General features: G+C 38.2%; 1 protein-coding gene across 1 annotated transcript in view; it reads left to right on the plus strand.

The window, feature by feature from the left end:
* The first annotated feature begins 3,842 nt into the window (after window positions 1-3,842).
* Window positions 3,843-12,852, plus strand: part of KCNMB2 (potassium calcium-activated channel subfamily M regulatory beta subunit 2) — a 298,783-nt gene continuing 289,773 nt past the window's right edge. The window contains exon 1 of the mRNA XM_063621846.1: window positions 3,843-4,292. The gene's annotated coding sequence lies outside the window, so the exon portion shown is untranslated. The remainder of the gene's footprint in view (window positions 4,293-12,852) is intronic.

The raw sequence follows: 12,852 nt of genomic DNA on the forward strand, positions 1-12,852 counted from the left end.
TACTCCAAAATATAATTAGCACTTGTGTCTGTAACAGATAGCTACATTTTCTGGTTATGTATCTATCAAATTTTCATTTTAATAGTGATGACTCATAATGAAATTATGCATTCATCGTTCCATTCATTAAACCATTTCACTAGCGGGTTGTGCACGTAAACTGCAAATCCTGTGTATGTGTGATCGCACCACTCTCCCCCAGTCTCCAGTTCTTAACCTAATATTTGTTAACACATACAAATTCTTTCCAGAACAAGTTCTCTGATGTACATTCAGGGAGCAGATGCTGTTGAAATGTTATCAAGTTACAGATGCACAAAATATTCTTGCTGAATGTGTTTGGTAATATAGCTCCGAAATATCACTTCAGTCCCTGCCTTCTGCCGGCCCAAACTTCACTCTCCGGGGAACCATCCAGAAAAGTAATGCTAAGAGTTGCTAAATTCACTCCTCAGATCAACTGTTTTCAAAATGGTAGAACAAGCTTTCAACAAATTCAGTGTAGGTTTCTCTCTTGTTGAAGAAGGTATGAGCTTCAAAGACACTTTATTATCTGAAACTTCATGATAGAGGTAGCACTAAAGCAACAGCTATTGAAATGTGATCCAGAAAACAAAACAAACGCAAGAAAGAGATTGTATCTTATATGATTCAACAGGAGAAATTTTTCTCTCTTCTACCTCCCCTAGAGAGGTTATTTTCATACTTCCTTTTCTTCCTATCCCTTTTCTCCTGTTTCCTATTGTGGCCCTCTCCTCATCTTCAATCACGCATCTCCCTCTTTCTTCCTGCTCTGTAATAACTAACATTTATTTCAGTACATCTCTTTATAAAGAGCTTCACTCATACATTATGTCCTTTCACTCACATCACTGCAGTCTTAGAACAGCCATTGCTATCATTTCATTTGAACACAGTGAACTGGAAACAGGCTAGCAGAACTGTTTCAAAGTCAGGCTGCCTTATTTCAAAGCCTGTGCTCTCTTCCAACACCATGCTACCTCAAGAAATTCTTTCCTCCCTTCCTCATAAATCTCTTTTCTCCTTTTTCTCTTCTTTCTCCTCCTTCAGCTTCCCTTCCTCATTTCCTGCTCCTTTTTCACTACCTCAACAAACCATCTTATGCTCCATCCCCGTTCCCATCTGAACACTGCTCCTTCCAGAAACCTCCTTTATTCTCAGATGGGTCCGAGTTAAGGGCTTTCTTTGCACCTCTAGGAACAGAGTCTCCAGAAAGCGTCACTAACAATCCCTGCCCCAGGCCCACCTTCTCACTTTATCCCATTATCAAAATCTTACTCATTTATCTCTTCTATTTTTAGCCACTGTTCTCTGAATTAACCACAGATAAAAATTGGAAGGAAGTATACAACTCGGGTATTTTTTTCTGATCCCTCCTCTCTGCTTTCTTCCCCTCCCCTCTTCTCCCTTCTCCGTTCTCCTCTCCTCTCCTCTCCTCTCTCTCCTCTCCTCTCCTCTCCTCTCCTCTCCTCTCCTCTCCTCTCCTCTCCTCTCCTCTCCTCTCCTCTTTCTCTTCTCTTCTCTCTCTAAATCATATAGTGGTGGTGTTTAGGTTATAATTTAAATACTTCCTTACATTTGAAAAAATAACTGTGAGATATAATTTGTAATATTACTTTTCCTTTTTTGTTTTGTTTTGTTTTGTTTTTTTGAGACGGAGTTTTGCTCTTGTTGCCCAGGCTGGAGAGCAATGGCACGATCTCTGCTCACCGCAACCTCCACCTCCCAAGTTCAAGTGATTCTCCTGCCTCAGCCTCCCGAGTAGCTGGAATTACTGGCATACACCACCATGCCTGGCTAATTTTTTGTATTTTTAGTAGAGACAGGGTTTCTCCATGTTGGTCAGGCTGATCTCCAACTCTCCACCTCAGGTGATCCGCCTGCCTCGGCCTCCCAAAGTGCTGAGATTACAGGCATGAGCCACCGTGCCCAGCCCCATTATTTTTAAAAGAGAATATCACAGATACTTTTCCCCTGAAATAATTCTTCTATTACAAATGTTTGGATTATTTGCTTGCCTATAAAAGACAGGATTTTCATAAAATCTTGAAGCATTGTTTTTCAACAATTTCTTTTCAGAGTTTTTATACTCTCACTTCAGAGGTATCAGTTACTCCAATTACAAACTGTGAAGCTGAGGTACTGAAGAAAATAATTTTGTATTCCCTGGACTCCTCACAACTGTGAAAATTTAATTACTCTGGTGAGAAATAGTTACTCTTGGATGACCATGAGGCTAGTGAAATATCTTGGACACTTAACATAGAAGAATTTTTTTTCTTTTACTACTTGGAAAACTGAAAATTTGAAAAAGTCTTATCTTTTTCCTACCAATTTAATGGGCAAATATTTTTTTTTTAAATTTGAGTTGCAAAAAGTATTTTCTGACTTTGATTGTCCCAGGAAAACCACTATAAGGATACTCAAAGAGAATAAAATTATGATTTGTGATACTAGGAGAGTTTTCCTCTAAATCACATTTCATTCCTGAGAAGAAACTGTAACCAGTCAAGTAACAACTAAAACTCACACACCATTAGGGCATATTCAAACTGACAACCAGGAGTTTAGAAAAAGAAAGGTTCGAGAACACCCTGGGTTACATAGTAGACCCTTGTCTCGAAAGAAAGAGAGAGAGAGACAGAGAGAGAGTGTGTGTGTGTGAGAGAGAGAGAGACAGAGAGTGAGAGAGAGAGAGGAAAAGAAAAGAAAGAGAGAGGGAGAGAGGGAAGGAGGGAGGGAGGGAGGAAAGAAGAAAGAAAGGAAGGAAGGAAGGAAGGAAGACAGGGAGGGAGGGAGGGACAAAGGAGCAAAGGAAATAGTATCTTTGCTTTATCAGACATCTGAGCAATTCAGATATTCAGTTATTACATATAATAAAATAATGGATGCTATGACTGATCATTAGAGCATTTCTAGATTACAAAACTACCAATAATTAAATAGTGGTGATTTATAATCATTCTCTCCAATATTTTGTTGTAGTAGTTTGTAGCAGTTTTTGTTTGTTAATTGCTACTCATTTTTAGTTCTATAGGCCAGTATAATACATGTCCATCCATCTTACATCTGCTGCTCTCTTTAAGCCCTTCCCTGGAGCAGACCATTTAGTTTCCGTAGTAACTACTACAAAACTACTGCTCCTGGGGTAGCAGGAAGAAAGGAAATGTGGAAGAGAATGAATAAATTGGGTAGTTGGAGGATAAAACGTTCCCTATGTTACTTGAGCTACTAAGAACTTTCTCCGCTTCCTTACTTGCAAAGGTACTTAACTTTTCAGAGTAGCACTTCCAGCTAACTGATACCCTCTTCTGTGACCAATGTTAAGAAATCCCTCTTCTATCTTCCATAATCATGACTGTCCAAAGTGGAGCAAGATAACATACATATTCCCATTCTTTCCATCCACCATTCATTCTTTCCGTTTGACAGTTGTGCATGGCATGTGATTGCTTCAGCCTGAAACACAAAGCTTTGTAAGTCAGCATAAAATAAACACTTTATGCACTGAATGATCCATTCAGTCTAGTTGATCTGTAATTTGAGATTTTGTGTACATGTGTACCTGAAGTCATATCTCAGTAATAATGAGAACTTTTTCTATTTGGATTGATTCTCATACTTAACTCCAGAGAACACTTATTTTTGTAACTGGGAAGAGCAGGAATCCCTTGCTGGGAGTGAGAGAATTGTTTGGAGAATCCTAGAGTGTTTACTACCAAGTTCGCTTTCCATATCGAAAATATCTATTTGGCTCTCTCTCCTGTAGTTAAGGAGGATTTGGAAATCTGATCCAGTGCAGGGCGATGTCGGTCTGGGAAGGAAGACTGTGAGCCCTCTCTCCCTTTTTAATATGAGAATTCGAAAGCAGTGGGGAAGCGATGTTGGACCTATCACAGCATTGCTAACAGACAGCCTATTACAGTATTTAATAAAAACAGAAACAGCATGCCTATCATAGGCTAATAAATCCTACCTCCTGCACGCTTTAAAACAGTATGAAGCAGCTTTAACGGATCTCCAGATAACTAATTTCAAGCATGGCTGTCTAGCATGCCTGTCACTCCTATTGTCCTTCCAAACTATTTCAGACATTTTGAGCAGGGAGTATTAAAGCTATGAGTTAGAAAGCGTTGTGACATTAATGGTCCACAAAGGCTTTAGGCACAAGAGGTAATGATGATTACCGGTGGCTATTTGGAGGACCGCACTGGATCGCTGTCATTAAAAATTAAGCGTGGCTTTTGAGGAAGATGTGACAACTACCGGAGGTAGGATTTGCATGTAAAACAAAGGAATCTGTTGCTGTTTCATGCTTTTTGTTTGTTCTGTGGCGTGCGGATCATGAATTGCAGCCAGGTGCGGAGTGAGAAGCAGCAAGAGGAGGGAGAGGGGAGTGGGAGATGGTCTGCTTAGAGCAAAAACACAGTGGATAGTATTATGTTTTGTGGCAGAAATGCCTCCAGGACAAACTGGCTCCAGGCTTGTAGCCTGCTGAGTGTGCATTCCACGTTGCTTTTCCTGTGGAGTAGAATGCTTAGAGGTCACGAAGGAAACACTTTGCCTCTTATCTGTGGTGCCAGCTGGGCTATTGGTAGGGTTGAGTGAAGACTTTGGTGGGTGGAAGGCATAAAGGTCCAAGAAAAATAAAGAGGAAGCGGTCCTTAAGATTTGAAACCTGTTAGATAAATATTTTATTTCTACAGTCAATGTGTTTTGATGGTCAGAGTCTGATTTTTCAAAGGGTAAATTGGAAGATTACTACTAATTTCCCTGACAAAGAACTATTTCCTATGTAATCCATTATAAAAGAAAATTGGGTACCTTTGTCCGTTTTGCATATTGAAAGGCTGACCCACACTGTTTGGGTTCATGGTTTTCCTAAGCAGAGTAAGAGTTTTCGACTAAAAGAAGGGGCTTTCTCTCGGTTGCTGCTCTTGCTTTTCAACACAACTGCCGGGGCTGCAGATGGAAATGGTGATTCGTTAGAGGTTATAGACTTGACAGTTTACCTTTTTGTTCTGTCTTGTTTTTTAAATGAGCAGCATAAAAACACAATTCTCCTTCAAAGATGGGAGGGGCAGTTGGGTTCCAAAGTCCAGTGGATAATGAGTAGATTTGCAGAGGAACTTATTATACTGCTTTGTACTTTATATGGGATCGGTATAGCACAATCAGAAAAGGAAATGTCAGGACATCACAAGCTGAGATTTCTAAGGCAAAAGTACAATGATCAGAAACCAGTGTTTTCTCAACTTGATCTATGGTGCAAATTTCAGTCTTTGTCATTGCATATGACCCTCAATGTGAAGTGGCAGAAACATAGTAAGTGAATTTCTCGGTGCTGTTGTGTTGTTTCCCCAGTGGACTTCACAAACTCTGAGCTGTAAAGATGTTGCTTTATATTCTGAAAAACTCTATATTCTGAGGCATAGATTGGTTATAACGAATGGCAGATACATGAAATCATTGTAAATTTATAAAAGAATGCAATATTCTTCAAATGCATCTAAAACTTCCATACTAATGCAGAATTAACTAGAAATAAAAGTGAAAGACAATTAGAGTATGTTTGTTTTCAGCTAAATACTTCAATTAAGGATATTAGTGCTTTTGCTCTTCTCTGATACAGTTGAGTTTGTGTATTTGTGAGCTTCTATATATACACTGTAATCCACATACAAAGTTGAAATCATTGCCCCATAGTAGGTAGCATCTATGTTAAAGTTTCCTGTTTGTTTTTCCTAACAGTGTGGTGGATTTTACTGAACCAGCCAAACTCTCTTGGCTGGTCTTTACGTGACCAGACCACATGTCCACGAAATGACTGTATGGAATTCTTGGTGCATTTGATAGCTGTGACATCGTTTTCTGCTTCTGTGTGGCCAGTGAAATGTGTGTGCCCTTGACCTTGTAAAGTCCCTTCTCCAGCCAACTGACCAGTCAAGAATGCATGTATAGAAAGAGAGAGCTCAAAATACACAAACAAAAATACACACATACATTTTACTTACTGTTGTTAGAGGTTTACAAATCGATATTATTTCTATTATTTTCATTAATTTCATTAAGGGTTAAAGGACTTTCACTGCCTCTGGTCTTACCAATACCTTCTGAATCTAATTGCATCAAGTATTTACTTTAGAGGCAATTCGTGCTGTGAAAGTTGTCAACAGGAGAAATTATTTTGCTGTGGTTATGCTCATAACACTTTACTGATAAACTAAAATGAATTTTCACAATTTTCACAGATTGATGAGGAAAAAGTTTCTGTATTAATTCTTGACGATATATGTGTCTGGACTGTACGCCCACAACATGAAAAATATAGAGGAGATACGGTGCTTGTTTTTTTTCTTTGTAAGCTGTGAGGAAAGCCAAACCAAGTAATTTAGTCAAAACAATCTACTTTGTATCACAAATTAATTTCATTGCCTGTTTACATTGGTAGATATCAGCCAACACATTTTGAGATATCTTTTTCTTTCAACATCTGCTACATCTAGTAATAAAAAACAAACAATTCTCCAGCTATGCAAAAAGCAAGTCTGTAATCCCCCTTGATACAAAAAATAAGCACAGCTTTAGTCAGTCTTGTTTCCTCAGTCCCCATGGGTAACACAGCCATCGTATCAGTCACCAAGACACTTAGAATCCAGAGTTGTCCTTGTTCTCTGTCTCTCTTATATACACAGACAGTCATCATCCTACTTTACTGGAAGATATTGGACCAGATATTTCTCAAACTAACACAATCTTCCCTTTGATTATCTCTCCCTCTCATCAGAATATAATTAAAAATAAAGCTTCCAAAAATATTTCTGCTATTATATCAAATAAAAAAGCAGACTGCAAGAATGTATATATGATTTTGCTAATGCATATGTGTGTATGAAAAAACTAGAAAAAAATGCATCAAAATTTTAACAGCAGTTATCTCAGCGAGGTGGAATTGGTGCATTTTATTCTCTTCATACATTTGCACAGCTGCTATTTTTTTTTCAAAGAGCATCTATTATATCAATAGTAAGAATAAGACATATCATAAAAGTTTATCTCTAGCTCCTGTTGCCATCTTTGCCCGTGATCCTGCTGCATATCATGTAGTATGTCTTCACCTCAAATTCCAAAGTCATTTGCTTGTCTAAGCACAACTGATTAAAGATGCCATTCCATTGTCAAATCCTCTTCATCCTTAGGTTTCTTGGTACTTCAAGAAAAACAGCATTATCCTTTTTCAGGGACTGACTCCTACCTCTTAACTCAGGTTTCTGAAAAACGGGGAAAAAGAGAGAGAGAGTGTGTGTGTTGAGTGTGTGTGTGTGCGTGTGTATGATTTCTCCTTATTTTATAAATAGAGACTTTTTCAATCTCCTGCTGGTTCCTCATTATTTCCTAAATCTTTAAATATTGGAGTGTTCCATGGATCAACTATAAATTTCTTCTTGATCTATACTTAAGCCCTAAATGAGCTCAATCAAGTATCAAGCCCACAGAAACTTCTCATATACAGAGAGCTCACAAATTCTTATCTCTAACCTTGACTTTTCCTCTAACCTCCATACTTACATGTCCAACTACCTACATAACATTTCCACTTAAATGTCTTATAGGCATCTCACACAGGATATGTTCAAAATCAAATTTCGGAATTCCACAAAATGTCCTCCTTCTGTATTTTTCTCCATCAGTGTAAATGGGAACTTCACTGTTGCACTTGCTCAGAAGAAAAACCTTGGAGTCCTCTGTGATCCTCTCTTTCTTTCGAACATCACAGGAAATCCTAGTGCCTCTACCTTCAAACTATGCCTAGCTTTGATTAGTTCTTATCATTTCCACTGCTACCACTCTGGGCAAGTCACTACCAACTCTCACATTATTACATATTTTTCACAGTTGGTCTCTTACTTCTGCCTCCCTTCTCCCACCCACACGTTCTATTCTCTACCCAACACCGGTGGTCATTTCAATATTGATGTTAAGTCATACCTTCTGCTCAAAAGCCTCCAATGTCTTTCTGTATGACTGCAGATAGAAGCCAAGACCTTACAGGGGCCCGTGTGCCCTGGAATAATCTGGTTCCTCCCTGTACCCTTCTGCTGCCACTCTTTCCCATTCCACTGCCGCCACGCTGGCCTCCTGGGCTAGTGCCCAAATCCACCAAGCACTCTCAAACCTCAGAGCCTTTGACTTGCTCTGACTGCTGCCTAAAGAATTCTTCCCCTGCATAGTCACTTGACTCAGTTCTTTACTTTTTTTCAGGTTTCTGCTGAATGTCAGAAAACTTCCCTGAAAACACCTTTCAAATCACACCCCTTTGTACCCTTCTTATTCCCAGACAATGCTTTCTTTTTCTCCATAGCATACCGTATTATCCCCAGGACGTTACGTGCTAAGATTTTATTGTCTATCTCCCTTCTCCTCAATTGTAAACTCTATGAAAGCAGGAATTTTTATGCACTTTCTGAAGTATTCATAGCACTTAGAAGAGGGCCTCTTATGTAGTAGGCACTTAATGAGCAATTGTCAAATGAATGAACAAATTGTTCAATATAGTAATTAAATGTTTTCCTTCATCAAAATCCATTAGTAACATTAGATTCCAAGTATAAGATTTTCAACCTCAGAGTCAGAGCTCTGTGTCATAACACTCTGTTGCTTTTTCCAAAGAGAAAAATACTGAGCACCTTCAAGAAAGTTAAGGAAATTTATCAAGATGGGTTTCTTTCCCCTCCCTGCACAGGAGGGGAAAAAAATCACATCACTGATTCCAATCCATGTCAAAGCAAGCAAAAATTCAATTTGTCTGAATTTGATCTTATCCAAAAGATGACTTCTATTTCAAAAAGGACATTTTCACAGGTCTCCTATACAAATGACTATAAATGTTGACATGTCCTATATTTTCTTTGCTCTCCCCTAGTGATGAGGAAAGGGATGGTAAAACCAAGTTGGAAGGGATGATTGGGGTCAGTATGGTTTTCTAAGTGTACAAGCCCCAGTAGCCTGTGCAGCAGTAGGAATCAGTTAATACTAATCAATAATCGTACTATTCATTTACACTTTCAAAATCAGCATGGTACAATCTCATGTTCTGTTAAACAGTGACCTCTCTACCATTTATACATTTTTTAATTAATTAAAATACAATCATCTTATTGTACAATTGGATTTAAATAATAATGTCCAATATTTCTAGAATGTTTTATAGTGTCAAGAGGTAGTGTGACGTGAAAAGGATGCAGCATCTGAGACAAACATAAGCATTAAGACAAGATAAACTTGGTTTGAATCTCACCTTTTCACTTCATGTTGTTAGATATGAGTTCTAAATTTCTTTTCAAAGAATTAATATCAGTATGTTCAATTCTTTGCCTTCTACTTTTAAACTTAACTTCCTCGTAGAGCAACCTTTTTCGATTACCTACTCCACCCCGACTCATTCCAATTACCTACTACACCCTGACTCATTCCGATTACCTGCTCCACCCTAAGTCATTCAGATTACCTGCTACCTGCTCTGCCCTGACTCCCGCCAAAGCACTCACCCTGTCATTCTCTTTAAATTAGCCAGTTGGAATTAGTTTATCCTGTGCAGTCTAACCCTAGCCAACAGGGGAACAACACAGCAGCAGGGGCCACATGTGTCAGGGATAAGGACCCCTTCCCCTCCCTTGTCCAAGTGTGCGCTCACCATTGCTCCATCTGTAAGGGCGCAGCCTTCTATAGAAGTAACTTGTCTTGCTGAGAATTAAAAAGAAAATTTTACATTTGAGTGCTATTCCTTTTGCAGCACCGAAACTTTATATATAACAATAGCTACATGATGTTGGGCAAGTTTCTTAAACCTTACTGAGCCTCATTTCTTCAGTGGTAATTGGTGACAGTAATAACTACCTGGTTGGATTGAAGATTAAATGTCATAATATATACCACTTTCCAATTACAGTAACTGGATCAGAGGAGAAGCTCAAAAAGTAATAGTTATCTCATTGCTATTGTTATTTAATCTTCACAGCATACCTCAGCAGTAGATATTATACCTTCCATTGAACAGATAAGAAAACTCAGAAGTAGGAAAGTTACTCAAATTGCTCAAGGTCAAAGAGCCACCACGCTATCAAAATTTACTGTCTATTCAGCTGTAAAGACTCCTAATAAATAGAATGTTAGATTAACTCTCTTTAATGTATTTGATGACTGAAGGCTACTGGTGGTTAGGAGAATTTTTTTAAAGGAAAAATCTAAAGAATAGGATTTTCTTTCATATTTGAACAATACAGATGTCTCATGTACTCCTTCCCTAAACAAAAGTACACTCAAACTCCCAGGAAGCAATCTGAATTAATGCAAATTTACAAATTAAGAAAGCCCTTTCTAGACACTCCATAGAATGGAGTATTAGAAAACCAGTTTCACAGCCCTGAATATCTTGGTTTGAATCCCAGTTCTGCGTCTTGCCTGAGTCTTCCTTTCCTTAGAAGGAATGTAGGTAGTAATGGTATATTATTCATGGGGTCACAAGGATTAAATGAAATAACCTATGCCCAGGTGTTAGCACCATGCTTGGCACAAATTAGTGCATAATGCCTATGACCTATTTGTATTAAACTATTATTATCTAAGATGAAACTATAAACTTTAATTGTATATATTATAATACTGCGAGATTTGGTTTAAAGGCCCCCTTTAGTTTTTACTTCTTGGCATTTCATGTCTCCATGAAATGCAGGTGAATGCACGATCATACAAATGACTTCAGTGCACAACGTGCATGAAATTGGCAATTAGCCTCATCAGTTACTCTAGATTTAGCATTAATTTTTGAATCCAAAGGGTGTTTCATTTAATCACTCAATAAAAATATCACTACCTCCAATTAAACTATTGGGAAACTCTCAAATCCTGATCTACTACATAGGTTAAACTTTCCTTTTCTTCAGTCAATTCTGAGCTTCATTCTGTACCAAATAACTTCTCAAATTTCTGATTCCTGAAGCTTGGTAACTAATGGTTGAATTTTGGGGCATGTGTTCTTTAATATTTTGTAATTTCTCAAATCTTCCTCTGTAAGTGCAACTGGTCCCAACACTAGTATCTCTCTCCAAAAGTGTGTATGTGTCACTGTCATAAAAATGTCACAGATTTTTAAGATTTGATTTTTTTCTTAATCTTCACAATATGTTGCTCCTTTTTGTTGCAAGAGTACTCTGTGCATAATTCTACCACGGTCCTTATTACATTATGCTGTGATATTTGGTTCACTTATCTGCCTCCTTCCACCCCTCCTTAAACTGTAAGTCTCTGAAAGGTTAAGGACTAGGTCATTGTCATCACAGTACTTTCAGTGCCTAGCAGAGTTCATGGTAGTAGTTAATGCTCAATAAGTGTTTCCTGAAAGAACAAATTGATCATATCTATAGTAGATTTCTTAGTGTCCAGTTTGACCTAAAAAGGGTAAATGCCCACATGGTCAAAAAAACCATACACCTCAGAAATACAGTGCCGCAGGGAATTATTTTATAATAATTAAGCCCTGGATCTGCCATGGGCTCACTAACCTCTCATTCACCTGTCCTCTCACCTCTTCTCTTTATATTCCCAGGCCCACATCAGATGCTCTTATTGACTGTTTCTCTCTCCCTTCCTCTCTGCTGTCTGCCAACAGCCACTACCCTACTTTTCTAAAGCACATGATGGGACCTTCCATTCAAAGCTGACTTTGAGTTTGACAGCCCAGACAGCAAATGCCTAAACCCCCTCCTCATCAAAGGCCAGGGTGACAGATGAGCCTGGGTGAGAATTGCAGCTCTGGGGAGGGGAGGAAATGAATCAGCAGTCAAATGTCAAGTCTGCTGACTTCTTAGGAAAGAAAGAGAAGATACTTATAATACTGGACAGGAGGGCTTTGGCTTACATTTGCCAGCATTATACTAAATAGGGAAAATGTCAGCTGAATCCCACATGTAGATTCCTTGTCATCTTGGTGTTTTCCTGAGTGTAAAATTAAAACTCCAAAGGATTCTGGACATGAGAGCTTATTTTCAGTTTTCGACAAATCTATCTGATGAGAAAAAAAAATAGGCAAGTAGTAAAATATGCAACTAAAATTTTAAAGTCTAATTTTTAGCCAAATAATTAGGTTGCAAACTCATTGAAAGCAGCAACAATGTTTTTTATAAATCTCAGGTGACTAGAACTATATTAAATATATACAATAGGTTTTTTAAAAGCAACCTCTTGATTAGTATATGCCTTCCTCCTCACCCTATCCCCTGAGGTAAAGCCATATTAGGGAAATCAAGTAAATGCCTTATCTTTATTTACCAGGCTGCTTGACTGGGGATTTAGGGTTCCAGAAACCACACAAGTTTTAATTCCACAGAATCCCCTTTGCACACCACAGTGTAGAGACGGCTCTTATAGAAGGGGAAGGAAAGAGCAGCTTGTGAGTTCTGATGTTGCCTGTTTGTTTGTAGAATCCTATCACTCACAGACATTTCTATGATTGGAAATCATTTACAAAATTAGTCCACATAGGATTCTTACTAAAGAGGATTCAATTTGGAAATTTCTCAAAAAAAAGCCCTTACTACACTATGTGTGTCTGGGAATGTCACTGACACAGTTCAGGACTTCATAAATAATGAGTTTGGTTTTGTAAGACATTTGAAGTCTTTTCCTCATTGGATTTTTCACTGGAAAGCTGGTAAAGGTCAAGCACCTGACTCCATAACTCATCCACAAAGGTAAAATATCTCTCAAAGTAAAACTCTGAGAAAGTTAAAAATAGCCATCAATTCAAATGCAAATCTAGAATCTTTCTTGCTT

The sequence above is a fragment of the Symphalangus syndactylus genome, chromosome 17 (genome assembly GCF_028878055.3).
Source record: "Symphalangus syndactylus isolate Jambi chromosome 17, NHGRI_mSymSyn1-v2.1_pri, whole genome shotgun sequence".
Taxonomy (NCBI): Eukaryota; Metazoa; Chordata; class Mammalia; order Primates; family Hylobatidae; genus Symphalangus; species Symphalangus syndactylus.